The sequence below is a fragment of the Pinus tabuliformis genome, chromosome 7 (genome assembly GCF_031772625.1).
Source record: "Pinus tabuliformis cultivar Carrire ecotype Pingquan chromosome 7, CPIR1, whole genome shotgun sequence".
NCBI classification, from domain to species: Eukaryota; Viridiplantae; Streptophyta; class Pinopsida; order Pinales; family Pinaceae; genus Pinus; species Pinus tabuliformis.
The window spans coordinates 822,629,503-822,651,098 of NC_142293.1; the positions used below are offsets into that span (position 1 = coordinate 822,629,503).

Consider the following 21,596-nt stretch of genomic DNA (forward strand, 5'->3'; position numbering starts at 1 on the left):
ACTCATAATTACACTCAAACCAATTGAAATTATAGAAAATTATTATTTGTTCGTTAATATAATGACCACATAAGCATTTCTTAACTCAGAACGTATAATCGGTCACATCGTATGGGGTCCATACACACACCATTAATTTTAGAGATAGCATGAGTATAACGAAAAAACTCCCGAGCGAATGAACATCAAAAGCCTAGTGTCTGTGATTTCAAGAAATTTTCACTGAAGTTGATGTGACTTTAAACGTTGTGATGGTGAGGAGGCATTATGCATTATAAATGCTCAACCTGAATGCTCAGTCTGTACATTGATGTGATTTCTGTATTTTTTGGTTAATTAATAGTGGTAATGGACACATTAATAGAGGCAATGCACAATAACATGTTTAATTTGATAGCCAATCAAACTCAGTATAAATAGATTAAATTATTTTGAAAAAATCATATATTTCAATGTGTAATGTTATACTATAGAATTTTTTGCAATCTTTTTGGTCAAACTCAAACTAATATGGTCTTGACCAATAACTGAATGCAATATCTGTTGCCTTGCGGCATGGATAATAATATCACGAACTTTTAATCCAAGAGACCTTGATTAGTGGTGTTACAAAACGTATGGTGATTATCCAAATTCATTGTATAAAGTATATCTAAGTGTTGTTGAGTGGTAGTCGTGTTATGCAATCATTTTTCAAGTCCAGTGGCACTGTTATTTTTTTTAAAGATTTGAACACTTGACTCAAAGCTTGCTAATTGCATTTAAGTCATTGAAATTTATACATCAATTTAGTCAAAGAATCTTGTCGACTCCCGCTGACTATAAATTCCTCGTTGTCTCACATCGACGACACCTTGTCATGTGAACATGGACGGATGAATTCTTGATTTTATAAGACCTCCCCTTAATCACGACCTATACCATAACCTGCTTGTTGGTCTCTGTCTTAGTTAGGCTTACAACAATACATAAAAAATTGATAACAAAGCTTTCATTTTTTCCTTCTTGCTAAAGGGTCCATGCTTGTTCATTTGTCGGTGTAGTTTCATCTTCACCTTTCTTTCTTTTCTTATGAGCTCCTTCAAATGATCTTTTCTTATATACTTAACTGTTATAAGATAACTAAAATAAAAACACGTTATTTATTCATGAAATTTGTAAAGAAGAATAATTATTAATCATAAATTTGATATTGACATTATCTTAATATAATGCATCCATATCATTTTTTATATATTAGTTAACAACTTGTAAAATGTAAAATGTGTATGAGACTTTCTTGTTTGTGGGACAAAGGATCCACCTCCATGCAACAGTTTTATTGATAAGTCTACAAAGGCATACATACTCAACCCTCCTCTAGTTTTGAACAAATGACCTCTTAGAAGGAAATACATTCTCTTAACCATTAGGCTCACTCAAGTTGTATTTATCCAATTTTAGGGTCACAACCAAGCCATACACCAAATTGGTGTATGAAACCCCCTTATCTGTGCGACAAGGGACCCACCTCCACACATCGATTTGACTGCTAAGTCTACTGAGGCATACATATTCTACACCCTTCGGTTTTGAACCATTAAACTCTTAACTATGCAATGTTAAAAAAACCTTCACATGATTAAGAATTTCAAGTAAAAACACAATGGAAAGAGATTTAGCGATAATTTTTTTGGTTTGTTCTTTTTGGGTTTTCTATTTAATTTTTTTGTTTTTTTGTTTTAAATTGATTTTTTTAATTCAAATTTTCCAATACTTTCCACCAATAAAATAATAAAAAATAACTTTAATTATTTTTCTAATGTTTTTAGATAATATATATATATATATATATATATATATATATATATATATATACAAAATCTACTCGAATAATATTTACATTTTCTAAAAACTAATAATATAAAGAAATCATTATCAAACAAAACCGTCACAAATATAAATTATAAAATCTATATATGGCAATTTTAAACAATACTACATCCATATTTAAAAAAAAAAAACATGCCAATTTTTAGTACATTGGTGTTCGTTTCAACTATATATTTTAAAGAAAAAGAAACATACTAATTGCTAGTACATTTGTGATGGTTTCAAATAGACATTATTTCTATTTTTTGTTGGGTACATTAGTACAGAGCGGGTAACATTGATGGCAAGAGCTAACGAGCCTGCCATAGGGCATTAAATTCTCGCTTAGCTGCAAGCTCGATAGCTATATCACTTTCGGTGGGGACGGAGTCTTCGGAAAGTCACCGCATGCGTGTGTTTTATATGGCTATCAAGCTTGCAGCTAAGCAGGTATTTAATGCCCTATGGCAGGCTCGTTAGCCCTTGCCAACATTGATGTATATTTTCTTCACGAGTTTGGACTCTGTTTAATACACTCCCAGCTATAGTGACAAAAAGCTCAGTAACTCTAAAAATTGGTGGAGTCTTATGAAGATAAAATTTACAACAGTTGGGCTACTATACATGTTGCATAAGAAATAAGTTAATTAATGGTCTATCCAATGCATTTTATAGACATCATACATCAAACATTCACTGGATGATGTGGATGATGTTTAACGAATCCGTTAAACAATGATCTACATCTTGCATTTATTCATTAATAATCAACAAATTTGGGTAAAATAAAAATAAAATTCTGCATTTAAAAAATACCAAGTACATTCTGGAATGATGAATATTCCTTAATAATGTTGAACAATTTCAAGCCTCATTTAATAAGTTGCTTAGAGTCATACATGTTAGGATATTCCGACACATAGGATATAGTTAAGTTCAACTTGGTCTAGTGTAGAGTTAGGTATAGAGTTAGGTAAATTGTGTTTCTTTACCGTTGTACATTTTGTAACTTACAATCCGAAGGTCACGATATGTAGTGATCCGACGGTTCACTCTCTCCTCGGTATTATCGACACTTGATCCGTGGCTTGACACCCGATTGGTCCATGAGTTCTATTTAAAGCGCATGGAGGTTCATTGTTCGTGTAATCCGTGCATGAGAGAAGCTTATGTAAATTTTTCATTCTTTGATTAATAAATTGCTTGTAGTAGCCATGTTGGCGCAGGCCGTGGACTGTTTCCCTCTTTGAGGGTTTTAACCACGTCAAAAATACTAGTGTATTGATCTGTGATCTGGTTGTGAGCGGTGTCCTTTTGGTGTTCTTTCTGAGGAACTTACCCTGTAAATTCCTACATGGTATCAGAGCTATTTGAGGGCCGCGTCCATTGGTGATCCAAATCTGAAGCCGGTAGAACTCTATGCGGCTGTCGTTTCCTAGATATGTTGTTTCTGACTGCTTTCGGGCCGAGAGGACTGCTCTGTTTCGTTTGGAGCATCTGTTCCAGTGAGGAACCCCTTTCGTTTCACGCGAAAAGGTTTCTGGTAGCCCTAGCTGCGTCATTTTTCAGATCGGGAGGTATACAGTGTTTTTGCAGTTTACTGTTATTTTCTCTCTGCTTATTTCGGTTTCGGTTTATTTAGCCCTTTTTTTTAACCGGATCTATATCTTTCATCTCTGCATATGCTCTTTGCCCTGCGACTCTGTGTGATCTGGGCAAATCAGAAACAGAAAGGAAGGATTTTTCTCATGCGTATGCTCTTTTCCCTGCACCTTAGTGTGATCTCGGAAAATCAGAAACATTGAGAAAAATATTTAGTTTTTCGGCTAAAGCTAACTTTGAGATTTTTTTTAAAAATATCTAGTTTTTTGGCTAAAGCTAACTTCGAGCCGCAAGGTTCGTTTTTCTTTGCATATTCGTGTTGGGTTTTGTGTTTTGTGTTTTGTAGGGAAAAATAGCTTTCTCAAGGCAAGCACGCAAACCAAGGCCCCCCCCCCTCTCTCTATCTCTCTCTCTCTCTCAAATTTTTTGTAAAGATCAATTGGTTCAAAGCTATTTTAAGAGAGTAGAGGTCTTGGGTTCAAGTCTCTATTTTGTGGGGGCAGATTTTTTCATTCCCGCACATTCGCGCATTTTGCCGGCAACTTCAACAAATGTTTTTTCAAAAAGCCATAACTTCTTCATCCGGAAGCCTTTTTCAGAGCCGTTTTTTTTAAAACAGCCTAATTTTTCGATATCTATCCATTGGAACACTTACTTTCAGCATCTTCAGCTTCAGGTTTTTTTTAAAAAGAATGGAAAGTCCATGCCAAGTCATTCTTGACAGCACTAACTACTTCCAATGGATAGCCTACATGGAAGATTTACTTAGAAGTAAAGGTCTCTACAGAATAGCCACAGACCAAGAGAAGAAACCAAAAGATGAAGACAAGGCTGCAAAATGGGAAAATAGACAAGATCAAGCACGTGGTTTGATAGGGATGTCTATTTCTCCTGATCTTAGATTCCATATTGCAGAACTTGAGACTCCTCATGAAGCATTGGAAAAACTCACTAAAGTTTTCAGGATTAAAAATGAAATTAGAGCCCATCAACTTGAAAATGAGTTGCTTACATTGGATCCTAATAATTTTTCTTGCATTGAAGATTTCTTGTCCAAATTCAAGACCCTTAGATATCTTTTGGAAGGTGTTAAGGTTAAGAAAGAATATAGTAACCTTATTTATTCCATTCTTACTAAGTTGGGACCAGCCTACTCTGTATTTGTTTCCACCTTCCATTCTACAAGGGAAGCTTTCATTTGTCAAGGAAAAGACTACAAGGTCCCTTCCTTTGACTCTTTTTGTGATTCTTTAATAAGAGAACAAGAAAAACTCTTACACCTTGGTCTTCTTAATCTTGGAAACTCTTCCACGAAAGCGTTAGCCGCCCAGCAGCAACCAAATTCAAAGAATCCTAAGAAGTCATATCCTCAAAAGAATGGTCCTAAACCAACTCAGCCTCAAAATGAAAGATCATTTCAGCAAAATGATAAGACCAATAAAAACAAATGGAAGAAGACTGATAGACATTGTAACTTTTGTAATCGAGATGGCCACTTAGAATCTAAATGCTTTAAGAAGATGGAAGCCTTGGAAGCCGCAATGAAGAAACATAACATCCATGTGGAGCATACTTCAACTTCAACTTCTGAAATGGCACTTTCTGCATGTCGTTGTCAATCATCTCAGTCTGGTTATGCATTAAATGTATCTTCTTCCTCTCCTTCTCATGAGTGGCTCATTGATTCTGGAGCCTCTTATCACATGGCCAAAAACCAAGCCATGTTTTCTTCTTTAAATGATTGTAACACCAAAAATATATATGTTGGTGATGATAGATCTCTTAATGTTGTCGGGACTGGAACTGTTCATCTAGACAATGGTCAGTTTAATGATGTATTATGTGTTCCAACCTTATCCTGCAACCTTCTATCTGTATATCAGATAACTCATTCAGGTGAAGGTAAAATTGTTGAATTTTCACCTCATGATGTTGTAATCAAGGATCTAAGAGATCCTAAACAGATTCTAGCTACTGGTATTGCTGATGATTCCACAAGGTTGTATAAGTTTCACAACTTTGGGTCATCAAATCTTCCCTCAGTATTTGTTGCTCATAATGATGAAGTGAGAAAACTTTGGCATGAGCGATTTGGTCACTTAAACTATCGCTCCCTTCAGCATCTATGTAAAGAAAAGATGGTGACAGGTCTTCCTATGGTATCTTGCAGAGATGGTGTTTGTTCCGGATGTGTACTCGGAAAACATCATTGGGACAGTTTTGACAAATGTGCCTCTTGGCACGCCTCAGCCCCTTTACAGCTTGTGCACAGTGATTTATGTGGTCCACTTCCTGTTGCTTCATTCTCTGGCTGCAAGTATTTCTTAACTTTCATTGATGATTTCTCCAGATGCACTTGGGTATACTTCTTAAAACTCAAGAGCGAAGTATTTAACACTTTTTTGGCCTTCAAAGCCTTTGTTGAAAAACAATTTGGACATCAAATTCTTAAGCTAAGAACTGATAATGGTGGAGAATATGTTAAAAACACATTCCTCAACTTTTGCACCGAAAATGGAATTCAAATGCAACATATTGTTCCATACACTCCACAACAAAATGGTGTAGCTGAAAGAAAAAATCGCACCTTAAAGGAAATGGCTAATTGTATGCTGCAATCTAAAGGACTCAGTCTTAGTTTTTGGGCCAAAGCAATTAATTGTGCAAATTATATAATCAATCGCACTCCTACTAAGGTTCTAGAGAATATCACTCCAGAAGAAGCTTGGAGTTCCATTAAACCAGATGTAAGTCACTTTCGTGTTTTTGAAAGTGAAGCATGGGCCCATATTCCAGATGAAAAGCATAAAGCTTTAGAACCTAAGAGTGAGAAATGTACTTTTGTTGGATATTTTGAAGATGTAAAAGGTTATAGACTTATTCCATTTAAGTCCAAAAATGTTATCATTAGAAGAGATGTAAAATTTGATGAAAATAAATCGGCCTGCGAGCCTAGTCCGGCGGATGTGCCACCTCTTCCTATCTCTTCTACTTTTGAAAACATTTCTTCTTCAGATGATGAAAGTGAGGATGATAATCCTCCCCCACCTTCTCAGGATCCTCAACTTCCAAGATGGGTCTGTGCTACTCGGGATGCAGCAGGTGATCTTGCCGGTGATCCTACAGATCAGCGACGTACACGTTCTCAGTTTGAAATAGCCTCTTCTTTACTGGCTCAAGCTCCAGTAAACCATGATCCTGACACTTTTGTAGAAGCTTCAGGCCATCCACATTGGGAAGCAGCTATGAATGAAGAATAACATTCATTGTTGGCAAATGATACATGGGATCTTGTTCCTCTACCAAAGGGACGCAAACTTGTTAGATGTAAATGGGTTTACAGAACCAAGTATGGTCCAGATGGGAAAGTTGATAAACATAAAGCTCGTCTTGTTGCTAAGGGCTTTTCGCAGGTTGAAGGCATTGACTACACTGAAACCTTCTCCCCTGTTGCCAAAATGAACTCTATCCGCCGTGTTCTTTCCCTTGCTGCCTCTTTAAAATGGGAAGTCCATCAGATGGATGTTAAATCTGCCTTCTTGCATGGGGACTTGCAGGAAGAAATCTATATGGAACAACCCATTGGCTTCATACAAATAGACTCCAGGCTTGTTTGTCGACTTAAGAAATCCCTTTATGGTCTCAAGCAAGCTCCTCGGGCTTGGTATGCCAAAATGGATAGCTTTCTTTTAGAATCTGGCTTTTTTAGGTGTTATTCTGACAATACTGTCTACACCAAGAAAGTGGGCAACTCTCTTATCATCCTTGTTCTTTATGTTGATGATCTTATTCTTACTGGTAGTGATCCCAACCTTATAAACCATGTGAAGTCCAGCCTTAAAAAGAAATTTGAAATGACAGACTTAGGACACTTACACTATTTTCTCGGTCTTCAAGTCTTGCAATCCAAGGAGGGTATTTTCCTTTCCCAGTCCAAGTATGCTTGTGATATTCTTCGTCATTTTCACATGGAAGACTATAAGCCAGCCCCTTCTCCCTTTCAGTCTGGAGTCAAACTTTCAGTCTCTTGTACTTCTCCTGAAGTTGATGCTACCTTATACCGTCAACTTGTAGGAAAACTCTTGTATTTAACCCATACTCGTCCTGACCTTTCCTTTGTTGTTGGCCTTGTTGCTCGTTTTATGCAAAACCCCCGTGAAAGTCATTGGAAAGCAGCCAAAAGAATACTTCGTTATGTTCGAGGTACAGTACAGTTTGGGATTCATTACAGTGCCAAAGCAGCTCCTCTATTAGTTGGTTTCACTGATTCTGATTGGGCTGGTGACCCTGATGATCGGAAGTCTACTGCCGGTTATGTATTCACTCTTGGTTCAGGACCTATTACATGGGCTTGTAAGAAACAGGCTGCCATTTCTCTTTCGTCAGCAGAAGCAGAGTATCGTGGTGTCGTGGAAGCTAGTAAGGAAGCTTTGTGGCTTCGTCAGATCCTATCAGAGTTTGGCTTTGAGCAGCAGCATCCGACTACACTTTGGTGTGATAATCAAAGTGTCATTCAGCTATCCAAAGATCCAGTCCAGCATCAGCGCAGCAAACACATTGAACTACACATGCACTTCATCAAGAAAGCTCATTCATGACCATGTTCTTGAAGTGCAATATTGTCCAACAGATGATCAGGTTGCAGACATCTTCACAAAGGCTCTCACAGAGGCGAAGTTCACTAAACTTCGATATATGCTTGGAGTTCAGGAAGTTGTCACTAAGGGGGGATAGGTTCTAGTGCCTCCTTCCTTCTCCTATTGTGTCATATTTGTAAATCCTTCAATCCTATCCCAAGTTGTTCTTAAGGGGGGATGTTAGGATATTCCGACACATAGGATATAGTTAAGTTCAACTTGGTCTAGTGTAGAGTTAGGTATAGAGTTAGGTAAGGTGTGTTTCTTTACCGTTGTACATTTTTTAACTTACAATCCGACGGTCACGATATGTAGTGATTCGACGGTTCACTCTCTCCTCGGTATTACCGACACTTGATCCATGGCTTGACACCCGATTGGTCCATGAGTTCTATTTAAAGCGCATGGAGGGTCATTGTTCGTGTAATCCATGCATGAGAGAAGCTTATGTAAATTTTTCATTCTTTGATTAATAAATTGCCTGTAGTAGCCACGTTGGCGCAGGCCGTGGACTGTTTCCCTCTTTGAGGGTTTTAACCACGTCAAAAATACTGGTGTATTGATCTGTGATCTGGTTGTGAGCGGTGTCCTTTTGGTGTTCTTTCTGAGGAGCTTACCCTGTAAATTCCTACAATACAATCATACCAGAATGTTATTATTTATCTGTTAAAATGGGGGCTGAATGTCTAGGTAGATTACAATTAATACCTATCAAATCACTTTTTCTTGAAAACATATATATATACATACACATTCGTTGACAAGTGAATATAATGCTATTTATTTATCCTAATTATATGACGTTATTTATACTTTATTTGTTTACGTTATTTTCTCTCTTCAGTGTACCTTACATATAATTGACTACCCTACTCGAAGGAGACCTCCTCTCACAATGAACTATTAGAAAAATTAGGGAGATGAGCAGAGAGAATAATTAGACGCACAAATCACACACATTGTTTTATTGATCACATGAGATATAAATATAAAGGTCATATCGCAATCATTTCAACACATCTAGATTATAAGTCCAACTCATCTCTAATTCATAACATGGAAATCAACAACTTCAAGACTGATGCTTGGGAACTCACAATGACAACTCACAACAACACATGGAATCATTACTTCCAACACCCTCCCTTAATGCTTACATGAAAAACACATATTACAACAACAAAGATAATTTGTCTCACAGGCCTTCATCAACACTCACATCCACTTCGGAATCTCGCAAACATTGCTCTTTCACTACCGCATCTTCTTGTTGTCATTTGGCCTCCATTTAAAATGTAACTGCCTCTCATAAATGTTGATGAACATTGCAAGATAAAAACTATTGGAAACTCAGCTTGTCGGGGATTCCACTATAAGAGTCATCAAGTAATGAACCATCCTATGGACCAACCACCATCTATCAGATATTTCACTTTCAGCTATTTTTCAGCTGCTAAGGTGGAGGTATGGATTTCGAATGTGTTCAAAACTTGATCAAACAACTTGACCTTTCTAACACACAATAATTGATGTTTCAGACATCGGGGCTTCTAGTTTAAGAACCAAGAACCCTTTTTATAACCAATAAAAACACAAACACCAACACGAACTCTCATATTTTTTTTTCTTACACAATACCCAAACCCAAGAAAAAGAAACTCAAGTATACCAATCAAACTTCAACAAGATGACGATGCCAATAATTTTGCTAGCAACGTCTTTCCATAATAGCCTAATTTCAGATCTCATGGTCCACGATCACACCTTTACCACCAAACCTATAGAACATATTGCAATGATTCTTATGTGGAGACCTTTTTTCTTTTCATTGTCCACAAATATTGCTACAATGATCGCAAGTCTTTGAAAACTCTATAGATTCATCGATCTGGTAGGGTTTTTACCCCTAGCCTCAACCCCAATTGAACTTGGATTTCTTACACCCTGGGACAAAGCTAACAATGCACTTCCCGGTCTTGAACCTCTCGCAGAGAAAGTGTTTGATATTACAAAAGTAGAATATTAACTAAGTGGCCACTGCATGCATTTACTGTATTGGGGTTCTGATGGGATCATAAGATTACATGGATCCAATAATAATAATGTGCAGAGAATGGGAATTGATACTTAGATTGGATTGGTAAAGAGATAAAGAAACCTAAGCCCCGAATATCAAAGCTTCTATGAGGAGAATAGGAAACAGAGTTGGAGAAGAGCCAAATATCACAATTGGAAAGATATTATTTTTTATGCATGCTCTATACGTGTGCGTATATAATTGAATCAATTTTACACATCTCCACTACCATACTTTCTTATACTCAATATGCACACGCAGATTTGATTGGAGCTCTCGATTAAAGTAATACTGACTGTGAAGATTCCAGCGGCAACATCATATTGTTTATGACAGATCTTGATAATGCATCACACAACAATTTTAAAACAAACAAATCTCACAAAACCATATTACAGGGGTTTAACAATCCAGATCTGACCTCTCAGATTTAAGCTTTATGGCTCTGATACCATGTTAGAAAAATTGAGATAGTGAGATCAGAGAGAGATTCATACACAACACAAATCACACTCATTGTTTTATTGATCACAACATATACAAATGAAAAGCACAAAACACACTAACTTCAAAACATCTAGATTATGACTCCAACTCATCTCCAACTCATAACATAGAGATCAACAGCTTCTAGACTGATGCCTGGGAACTCACAATGACAACTCAAAACAACACATGGAAGCATTACTTCCAACATTGACATTTCCATAATCTTTTTATCTTATGCGAGTCCATGTTTGAATATATCCTATGTAAGTTCACATTTTATCTTTATTATAGATTGTTTTTAGGAAAATATATTCGCTTTGTTTGTAATATTAATATTAATGTGGTGAATTTATAATGTTTGATTAATATGGAAGATGTTTAGGGTTAATATATTTAATAGCAGGTAAACTAGATATATTAATAATATATGACTTAGTGAAAATCAAGATGTTGTGTGGGTGGGGGCCTTACTCTTCCAGTGTTATCACAACGAGTTAAACATGCTCCGTAGAATTGAACTCACATCAATTTGTAATTTTTTCCAAACTAATTACTAAATTGATATATGACACATGTTTTTTATAAGACAACCTACAAGCATCTCTACAATGAATTGACTATTTAAATTTGTGAGAGATATCCATATCCCACCCACTTTAAATTTGAATGTATGGCATCTTGAAAAGGAGTACATATTCTTAATCATTATAAACCATTCATAGAAAATCATTTTCATAATTTCTCTATCTTATGGACATTCACATTTCTAGTATACTCTATATATTAAAGCAAGAGCCAAGGTGTCATGTGAGTGGGGCGCCTACTCTTCGAGCCTTATCATGACAAGACGAACATATTCCTTGAAGTTAAAGCCTTATAAAGTTTTAAGTTGTCAAACTAAATAAAAAATTGATACATAAAGCCCTTTGTTTATGAGACAATGAATATGACTTTACAGAATAATTTGACTATTTAAATTTGTAAAAAATATACATAACTACCTACTATAAATATAAAACCTATGACAAAAAAACACATATTCTTAATCATTATAAACTATTCATATACAACATTTTCGTAATTCATTTATCTTATACACATTCACATTTCAAACATGCATTTCTATACTCTCGTTATCTTATATACGTTCACATTTTTACTATAATGTATTTGTAACAGAACATTTCCACACTCTTGTCTTACTAAGATTCACATTTCTAACCCGGATGCGAGTGTTCGCACAGGAGTGAATGCTAGGCCACATGGCCAGCATGTGATGACACGAGCCAGCTCGTGGAGGAATTTCAGGGACGCCGCCGAAGACTTAAATGGGGAGGCTCCCGCTCAGAATCCTTAATGGCATTAATGAAGGTTCGCTGTGAGGGCAGGGCACATTCATGGCGCTCAAGGTTCAAGGGCCAGTTAATGGACTTAAGTCGGGTGAAAGTATGGAGTCACGCCATTCTCAGCACGATAAGCTCGCTGTGCAGACGAGTCGGGACATTCTCTGCCCTCTGGCAAACGTTGAGGACTTTAAATTCCCTGCATCTCAAGGGAGGGGCATCAAAGCACAATCTTCAGGTGCTGAGAAGAGGAATCTTGCATTGGAAGCTATGTCTCAGGCAGCCAGTCCCATTGCCAACATGGCTAGAACAAGAAAACGACAGCCATGCAGACGCGGAACTGGTCGTGGGGGCTCCTCTCGCCCTCCAGCAGCGGATGCCCACCACCATTGTTGCTGCTGCTACTGCTATAGACGGGCTGGAACTCCCCACCTGCAAGCATCACAGTTCTTGGATGCGGGCAACCCATTTGAAGGACCACCAGCACTTCCAGCGTTCGGCACCGCAGTGTTTAATCTGGGACGCCTCAGTGCCCACATTTCAGTCCTCTTCGTCAAGGAAGCAGAGGAGGACAACGCCGGGTCGAGCAGCAGAGAATTGCCCTCCGAAGACCAAGCGGGAAGGGCTGAGGAACAGGCAAAAGGAGCACCTGAGAAGGCACCCGCCCAAACTCAAACGCAGGAGGCGTCCATGTCCAAAGCGGGAGAAGAACAGGCTGGACTCCAGGAAGAATATGGTTGGGTCCCGATCGTTGAGGAGGAACCAGAGGAGTAGCAGACACCGGCTCCGCCATCCATCTTTTTGCCTAGGTCCTGTTTTGAGGTCTTCTGTCTCGGTCGCTTTCCATGCTTGGGATAAATCAAATGCTTTTGTATGGGTCTTTTAGTTTGTCTGCAGGTCTTTCTTTGATTTTGTTTCAGTTAGTAAGTTTGTTCTGGGCGTTTGCACATATCCACGGTCGCCCCTGCGAGGGTGTTTTTTTGGGTCATAGCTCCTGCGAGGGCAATGTCAATGTTAAAAGGAGAATTTTGATGAGTTTTGAGGCAGCTGGGTCAAATCTCTATGCTAAAGCCAGCTGCCAACCCACAGTGCCACAGATGGCCATGGGAAACCAGTTTCACTATCTGTAATGTTTCTTCTGTACATAATATAAATACTTAGCATAGTTTTACTGAGAAAAAAAAAAGATTCACATTTCTAGCATAAATGAATTGTTTATAGCTAATAACTTTTATTATTTTTTGGGTTTTATATTCACATTCATATTTTTTTAATAAATTGTCTATTAAGAAAATGATATATATATTAATAATTTTAATAAAATAATTAATATAATAGAAATATTTTTATTATATTTTTTTATAGTAAATAATAATATATATTAATAAGCATATTTAATATTATATTAATTAGTAGAAATAGTAATTTGTTAATATTCATGTGACATAAGGTTAATTAATTAATATATTAACGATATATTAAGATGTTTGAATTTCATATTTATGTGACGATTAATTTTTAAAAAATCGATATATTTGAATACATTATTATTAATTTCATTATAGTATTTATCGAAATTGAAACTAGATAAAGAAAACAATAATAACTCTTCTCAATTGCCCACAATAAATCGTACGTGTATATATATCTATATATATATATTTTTTGGGTAACTTATAATAGTTATATAAATTTATGTAGATTATTAAAATATTATTAAATATGACATAATATTATAAAATTCTATTTTTATAACTTACAATAATAGATTTTATATTTATATTACTTATTTTTTATAAAATGATACATATTTTTAATATTAATCAAAGTATACATACTTCAATAAAAATAAAGGTGTGTGTCAATTTGGCATTATCCTAATTGGTTGGGAGGAAGAAATAGAAACTTTCCCCACACAGGCTCAATTACAACAAGTGACATGGAATATGCTGATACTGTTGATAATATACATATGTTTCTCATATGGAATATACAATATTGTACTTGTGAAAATCTCTGTGTGTATGTGTGTGTGCGTGTTAGTTATTGTTCTTTTAATAATTATATGTTCATCAAGGGTTTTGTTGGATTGTAACATTTCTTAATGGTTATCTCAAAATGTGGCATTCATCTTGTAGTGTTAATGTTTATGTTGCAATGCAATATTCATTAATGTGATCTCACATTATGATATTCATTAAAGTTTTTATTGGATTGGGGCATTCATTACATGTGATGTCATATTGTGGCATTTGTAGAAATTAATGTGTAGATTCAATACTGCCCATGAAATTTGCTAAATCACAAGACTTGAAGCTACTCTACTCATCTACAAAAATTAATTCACCATCAAAAGAAAGAATCATAGACGTGCAAAAGGAAATATCACACATGCACAAAGATTTATCTAGGGAAAATAAACCGCTCAAATCCCCTTACTATCTATATTGCATTAATCATAGAATACAGAAGAAATGCAATGCTTGCTCAATCCTGAGCACATTCTACAAGTGTATAGTCTATCCCTCTTCTTGGATGACTAAACTTGGCCCAACACCTAGCTAATTTCAAGCCTTCCCAAGCTCCTATATCCTTCTATTGTCCCCTTGGGAAATTGCCCCAATTTTAGGAATTTCACACCAAAGAATTGCACAATAGACTTAGCTCAATCTCTGACTGCATGCACCATTTGTACACATGGGAATATGCTACAACTAATAGTACATTGCCTTGGAATCTCCATCTTAAATGGGTAACTCGAATTCTACGCATGCAACAATTATTTTGGGTTGGTTGATCTGTTAACTGGTTGATCAATGAGTTTGGTTCAAGTTCCACTTCCACAAATTGACTTCCACAAGTTCTTCTCACGGTTAGAACTAGTTAAATGGACAATAACTCAAATTAACTGAAATAGATTGCTAAAAATTAGCAATCAGTCATGTAGAACTGAACTCAAGCTTCTCCAACTCGAATTTACTAAGTTAACTGAGTGAGAATAGCCATGTCACCTCAGTTAACTACCTCCAAGTATTCTATTGAAATAGAAATTCAAATTTTAATCTAGTTTGACCAAGGAAAAGTCAAACTAAAAATTGTGTGACCAAAGAATTACAATCAAATTTCTAATTGAGAGGCTAAACAACAAAATTTTTGGGTGTGAGTGAGCACATAATAAATACCTTGATAACACTTCAATGGAATATTCTCCTTATGTCCTTGAGCGCCTTGCTATGTACCTCCAAATCCTCTATGTGTCCGCTCTATGTGAATCGGCCTATGCGAGTCGAGTATGCGATCTAGTATGTCGCTTGGAAACGACTATAACAAAATGAAACAATAAATTGATCTATAGTTTAATTGTTGTTTACTAAAACTACAAATGAAAACTCATTAATATACAAACTAAACTTATTAAATTTACGTGCCATTTAAAAATGGGATCAATTGGAGACGCGGGAGAAATGAGCTCCTTTAAGGAAGAACGAAATCACGTTTCTCAAAAAATTTGTTTCAAGAAACCATTCGTTTCTGGAGAAACTAGTTTCACAGATTGAGAAATGAAAATGATCGAAGAAAACACAGTTTTCCATGTTGTTCCATTTTCCATATGTTTTCTTTTGGAAACAAAGGATCTCGATTTGTTTCTGGTAACATAGACTAGGTATATGCTCATCTCTATATAAAAAGGCTTGCATAACCACCATAGGAATATCCTCACCTCTCTCACTATATAGTAGGATTTTGTAGCCTAAAATTAATCCACTCCCTCTCTATATAATAGGCCTCCATAGCCTAACAAAAATCCACTCCCTCACTATAAGCTATGATTCCATATCCTTTTAGAGGGGATCCTCTCCCATTATATTAAATTTCCATAACCTAGACAAATAAGAGGGATCATGTCCTTTAAGACTCTTTCAATCAATAGACACATACAACAACACCTTTTTAACTACAAAATTGATTTTTGGGGCTTGAACTTAAGTCGATTACAAATTTCGAGAATATTCCAGAATTTGACAAATAGGAGTGAGGTCAATTGTTTGACATTGTTTTGTATGCCATATTCGAAGACATTATCAAAATTTACAATTTAGGTACTCACATATTACTTTGTTTATATTTTTCTCACTCATATTTCCACTATTGTTCCTTGTATAGTTTCCATGGTTATCTTGCTCCATTTGGACCATTTTTCTTTACCTTTAAAATCAATACTCCTTCGCCATACAATGTGCCATACAAACAATCCTTCTTCTTACCTCTCGTCTATTTCTACCTTCTTTAAGAATTGGCTTTGTTAAATTTTCCCCATCATCCACACCCAAAGATTCAAAAGTTCCTAATACAATTTTCAGTAATCTTTGAGATTCATGGATAGGATCCCCTTTTCATATATACTTGGTCTTGATGAGATTATTAAAATTTCTCGATAATGATGCATGGCTTCCCTAATTTGGTCTCCTAATTAAGACCCCATACCGTTATTGGATTTTGGTAGGCTTCTCTTGGTTATGATAGAGTCAACTATTTTGTATCCTAAAATTAATCCACTCCCTCTCTATATCATAGGCTTTGATAGCCTAAGATAAATCCACTCCCTCACTATAAGATATGGAATGATTCCATAGCCTTTTAGAGGGGATCCTCTCTCATTATATTAAATTTCCATAACCTAGACAAATAAGAGGGATCATCTCCTTTAAGATGGTTTCATTCAATAGACACATACAACTACACCTTTTTAACTACAAAATTGATTTTTGGGGCTTGAACTTAAGTCGATTACAAATTTTGAGAATATTTCAGAATTTGACAAATAGGAGTGAGGTCGATTACTTGACATTGCTTTGTTTGCTAGAATCCAAGATATTATAAAAATTGGCAATCGAGATAATGATGGCCATTTTTAGGTACTCACATATTACTCTCTTTATATTTTTCTATGTCATATTTCCACTATTTTTCCTTCTGTAGTGTTCATGGTTACATTGCTCCATTTGGCCCATTTTTCTTTACCGTTAAGGTTGGTACTCCTTCGCCATACAATGTGCCATACAAACAATCTTTCTTCTCACCTCTCGTCCTTTGCTACCTTCTTTGAGAATTGACTTTGTTAAATTTTCCCCTTCATTCACACCCAAAGATTCAAAAGTTCCTAATACAATTTTCAGTAGTCTCTGATTCTTGGATAGGATCCCCTTTTCATATCTACCTGGTCTTGATGAGATTACTAACCTTTCTCAATAATGATGCATGGCTTCCCTAATTTGGTCTCCTAATTAATACCCCATACCTTTATTAGATTTTGGTATGCTTCACTTGGTTATGATAGAGTCAACTATTTTAAGGCCATTAACTCCTTAAGCCCTCCTTTATGAGAATCATTCTATGTATAGGGTTGTTAAATGTAGTTAGGTTGGCTCCAAACTCATGGCTTATTGCATCCAAGTATATCCTTTCCCACCATCAATCTCAGTAGTCCAACCAATGGTTCCCCTTGGTCAAACACTACAATCTCATCCTCTCTAGCCTTTATCTATATTCCCTATGTTAGCTATTTCCATGCCACTAAAACACACTTACCCTCCTCACAGTCCAATAAACAATATCACATACCTATTTCTTCCAAAAAAACAAAAAAAAAAGAGTACATTGGGAACATGAACCTTTAGTTTCTATAGATTTACTCAATTATAGACCATATAATCCCATAATGACTCAATGCATCATGCATTTTGTCTCCATTTTACAAACCCATTGTATGTCGATATTGTGGACTAAGGAGCATCTTTTTCTACTTTTCATTCTTCTTTCTTGATTATATTCTAACTATTCAACAATCATAGCGATGCAAATCCTCTGAAGGTTCTGCATGAGTTGGATGTGGATGATATTGCAATGACTTATATGGTTTGCAACTTAGCATCTAGGACATAGATTGACATATTTGTCATTGGTGGATGTCACATGATGTGATCTGATGGTGTGTACCGAACCATTTGTTGAGTAACCAATTCATTCAAATACAAATGAGTTAAATAACATGTCTTACATGATCCCTGATCTCGCTGATTAAGCAGACATCACTAAGGATGACCATAGTCACAGTGTGGCACATTTCATCTGGTTGACATGATTATTGTGAGTATGCCGCTCTGCACACATACCACCTTGACTGTAGCCGTTTCTCATCGGGATGTAGCATCCTCTTAACATTCTCTTAATTTGCTAATGATGTCCACTCAAATTCAGTTTCGACCATAGTGAGCACCATAACATGTGCATCCATTTCTTGATGATGATTTTTTTTTATAGGAAAGCACCTTGCTCATTCCTTTTGTTCACTAGTCATGGTTTTTACCACGGGTTCCAACTCCTAAAAACATTGAATATCATCTCCGCTTTTCCCAAAAGTAGTAAACTTGAATTTTCCCAAAAGTGGCTGTTGTAGCTCACTTGTGCGCATATTTGACCAAACATTTACTACATAATGGAGACAACTAGGGTTTCTTTGATCCACACGGATAACCAAAGTGCATTCAATGGTATTCAATGAAGGATAACATCTCCATATAATTCCTTCATGTCATCAAGATTTAGCTGTGTGAGAAGTTACCATACCGAAAGAGCTTTTTCCTACCATAGAACATCATGTGTGGAGCAAGCAATGTTATGTCCACAATGAGGCCATCTATGGTGCAATTGTTCTGCAAGTCAGTTTGATAGTGTCTGAAGATCTGCTTGAATGTATGAAAAGGGAACATGGCAAATGTTTTGACGCTCTCTTCTTTGACTTGATCAAAATATCTACACATAAAGGTAGCAATCATGATCAAGCACTTAGAATACTCTTTGGGATGCATGCTTTCCAATATTGGCCCGCAATGTTGAGTTTTCACTTTGATTTTGAAATGGCTGATATGTTGTATTTCATGGCTCCTAAGATCTCCATATTTCTGGTCTTTGATTGCTCTTAATCAAGTTCATTGTCAATGGGGCATTGGGCAAGGTGGATGTTGTATATTCACTATGGTTTAAGATGAACAAACAAAGATGTTCCACCAATTAAATCACAAATGGAACGCAGATGGAGCATCTTTGTAGCTAAAGGGGGGAGGACTTAGATCTCTTTGAGAACATGATTAAAGATGTTTTCCATCTAGACATTGTGCCTTTTAGCATACTAATTTCTGGTCTTAACAAGGACACTATTGAAACATTAATTCCAATTGTTAGAAGCAAAAATATGATGTAACAAAGCTATTCAACATATTATTACACTAACATCGTAGTTGCAGTTATAGATTCTATATTTTGATTTCAGATCCGATACCAATTTATTGGTAAGACAATGTTGATACCAATTTGTTGGTAAGACAGAGGAGACAAAACAAATAATTCACACACAAATCACAGAGTTGCTGCTCTTCTATTGATCACACAAAACTTGATTATTACAATAAACCCCGTGAAGGGTATTTAAGCTTTACCAACTAGCGACTGGCCTAAAATATCTTAACATACACATACACTTAACTTAGTTAAGTCACACTCTAAATATAAACTGCACTTAACTCTTTATCCATCACTCAACTTGACTCAATGCTCAACACTCAACACTCAGTTAAAATTGACTCTCTAAATTTAGCTAACCCCACATGAGTAATTACAATTTCTAACATATTATTAGACTAGGATCGTAGTTGTTCCCAGAAGCGAATGCTACCAGCACTCAGCAGCGTCAATCAATTACTTTTCTACGGTTTTCATTGCAGTAGCGAAGTTGCGGAAATTTGTGTCAGATGAACCACCTTCCTTAACTGCAGCAATCGCACTGTCCCTCAAGTTCATCACTCTTCTCTTCATCTCTGCACCTTCCTCGCCCGTCACTGCTCTCTCCACAGCCCTCTTAATCTCAGTCATGTCGATTATTGATGTTCCACTCTCAGTGGATGCAGTGTTTTCCTTAAGCAAAGACAAGCCAATTTTCCAGACATGGACTATATAACTTTGGTTCAGAAACTGATCTCCAAAACAAGGCCAGCATAACATGGGCACCCCCATGGTTATGCTCTCCAATGCTGAATTCCATCCACAATGTGTCAGAAAACAAGCAATGGAAGGATGAGAAAGTACCCTCAACTGCGGACACCACGACACCAAACACCCCTGCTGGCTCCCTTGGATGCGCTCCACGAACCCTGGAGGGAAGGCGGCCTCGCCACCTTGTAGCAGATCAGGGCGCACAACCCAAAGAAATGGTCTTTCCGTGGCCTCCAACCCAAGTGCAAGTTGTTGGAACTGCGTCTCGTTTAACACACTCAAGCTACCAAATGAGACGTAGATCACAGACTGCCTGGACTGCTTATCCAACCAATCCAAGCATTCGCCATCTTCGGCCCAAAATCCCGTTGTGATTTCCAATCGGAGTCCTGAGTTGGAATTGAGAAGGGAAGAAGGAACCAAGGGACCTATTGGACAGACTGAACCTCCGTTCTCGACCACACTGCTGATGGCGGGGTCTTCAAGATGATGGAAGGAATTGCAGATGACCCAATCTATTTCCCGCACTCTCTCCATGCATCGATTTGTGTATTGGAAAAATAATTCATGTTGAGAGTCATTGAAACCGGCAGCCCATGGAAGATGTGCAGAGCAGAGAGGTGGCATGGAGGGAAGGTATTTCACCATTTTAAAGTCATTTGGAACTCCTGCAGAGGCCTCAGTTAATAAATACAATTTTGACAATCAATTCATACACTATAATTACAAGATTCATGAAATTAACATAATAATTAACTGTAAGCATACCATTTGAGGGAATAATTTGGGATGAAACAAGGGATGGAATATGAAAGAACAGTGCATCGGTAGCAGTAAGAGATGTCCAGAGAGCGGCCCTTGGAATGTGGTGGCGTTGAGCAATCTCTAGTGCCTGTGACGCTATAACGTCTACTACCAGGCAGACACTTGAATCATTATCCCCCTCTTTGATTTGGTGAATGAGGTTGTCAAGAAACGGGACAATCACGTTTTCTGTGACATCACATAGCTTGGCAAAGTCGGTGCGAGTATCATTGGAAGGAAGGCCATCGGGGACGACCACAGAGCAGATCATCGTGTAGTTACTCAAACTCGTTTTGTTAGCCTCTGCTATGCGAGAATGGTTGTAATCTGTATTCACAAAACTGATAAAGAATCCCTCTTCCACAAGCTTCAGGGCCACCTGCATCATGGGATTTATGTGGCCTTGCGCAGGAAAAGGAACCAGAACCGCATGGTGTCGCTGCCTGCTGCAACTGATATCCATTATTGCTTCCTTTCTCAATGCCACGATGCTGCCTCTGTTTCTAACACAACACTTTCTTTGCCCTGAATTTTCACAAAGTTTGAAGAAGTGAAGCCGTAGTCGTTTTATTATTGTTAGAAAGAATAATAAAAATCATTTACCCTATTTGCCATAGTCATAACCCTCCCGCAACGCACTCAAAACACGTTAGCAAACTTTTGTCATTACTGAATGAACCTGGTTGATGTGATTAAGAAATTATTATACAGTCTACGGGCTTCATGGCTTAGTTAAAATATAAT

The 21,596-nt window shown here is 36.9% G+C and overlaps 1 pseudogene; it reads right to left on the reverse strand.

Moving 5' to 3' along the window:
* Positions 1-19,727: 19,727 nt before the first annotated feature.
* On the reverse strand, positions 19,728-21,353 carry LOC149250137 (UDP-glycosyltransferase 85A5-like; annotated as a pseudogene).
* Positions 21,354-21,596: the final 243 nt, after the last annotated feature.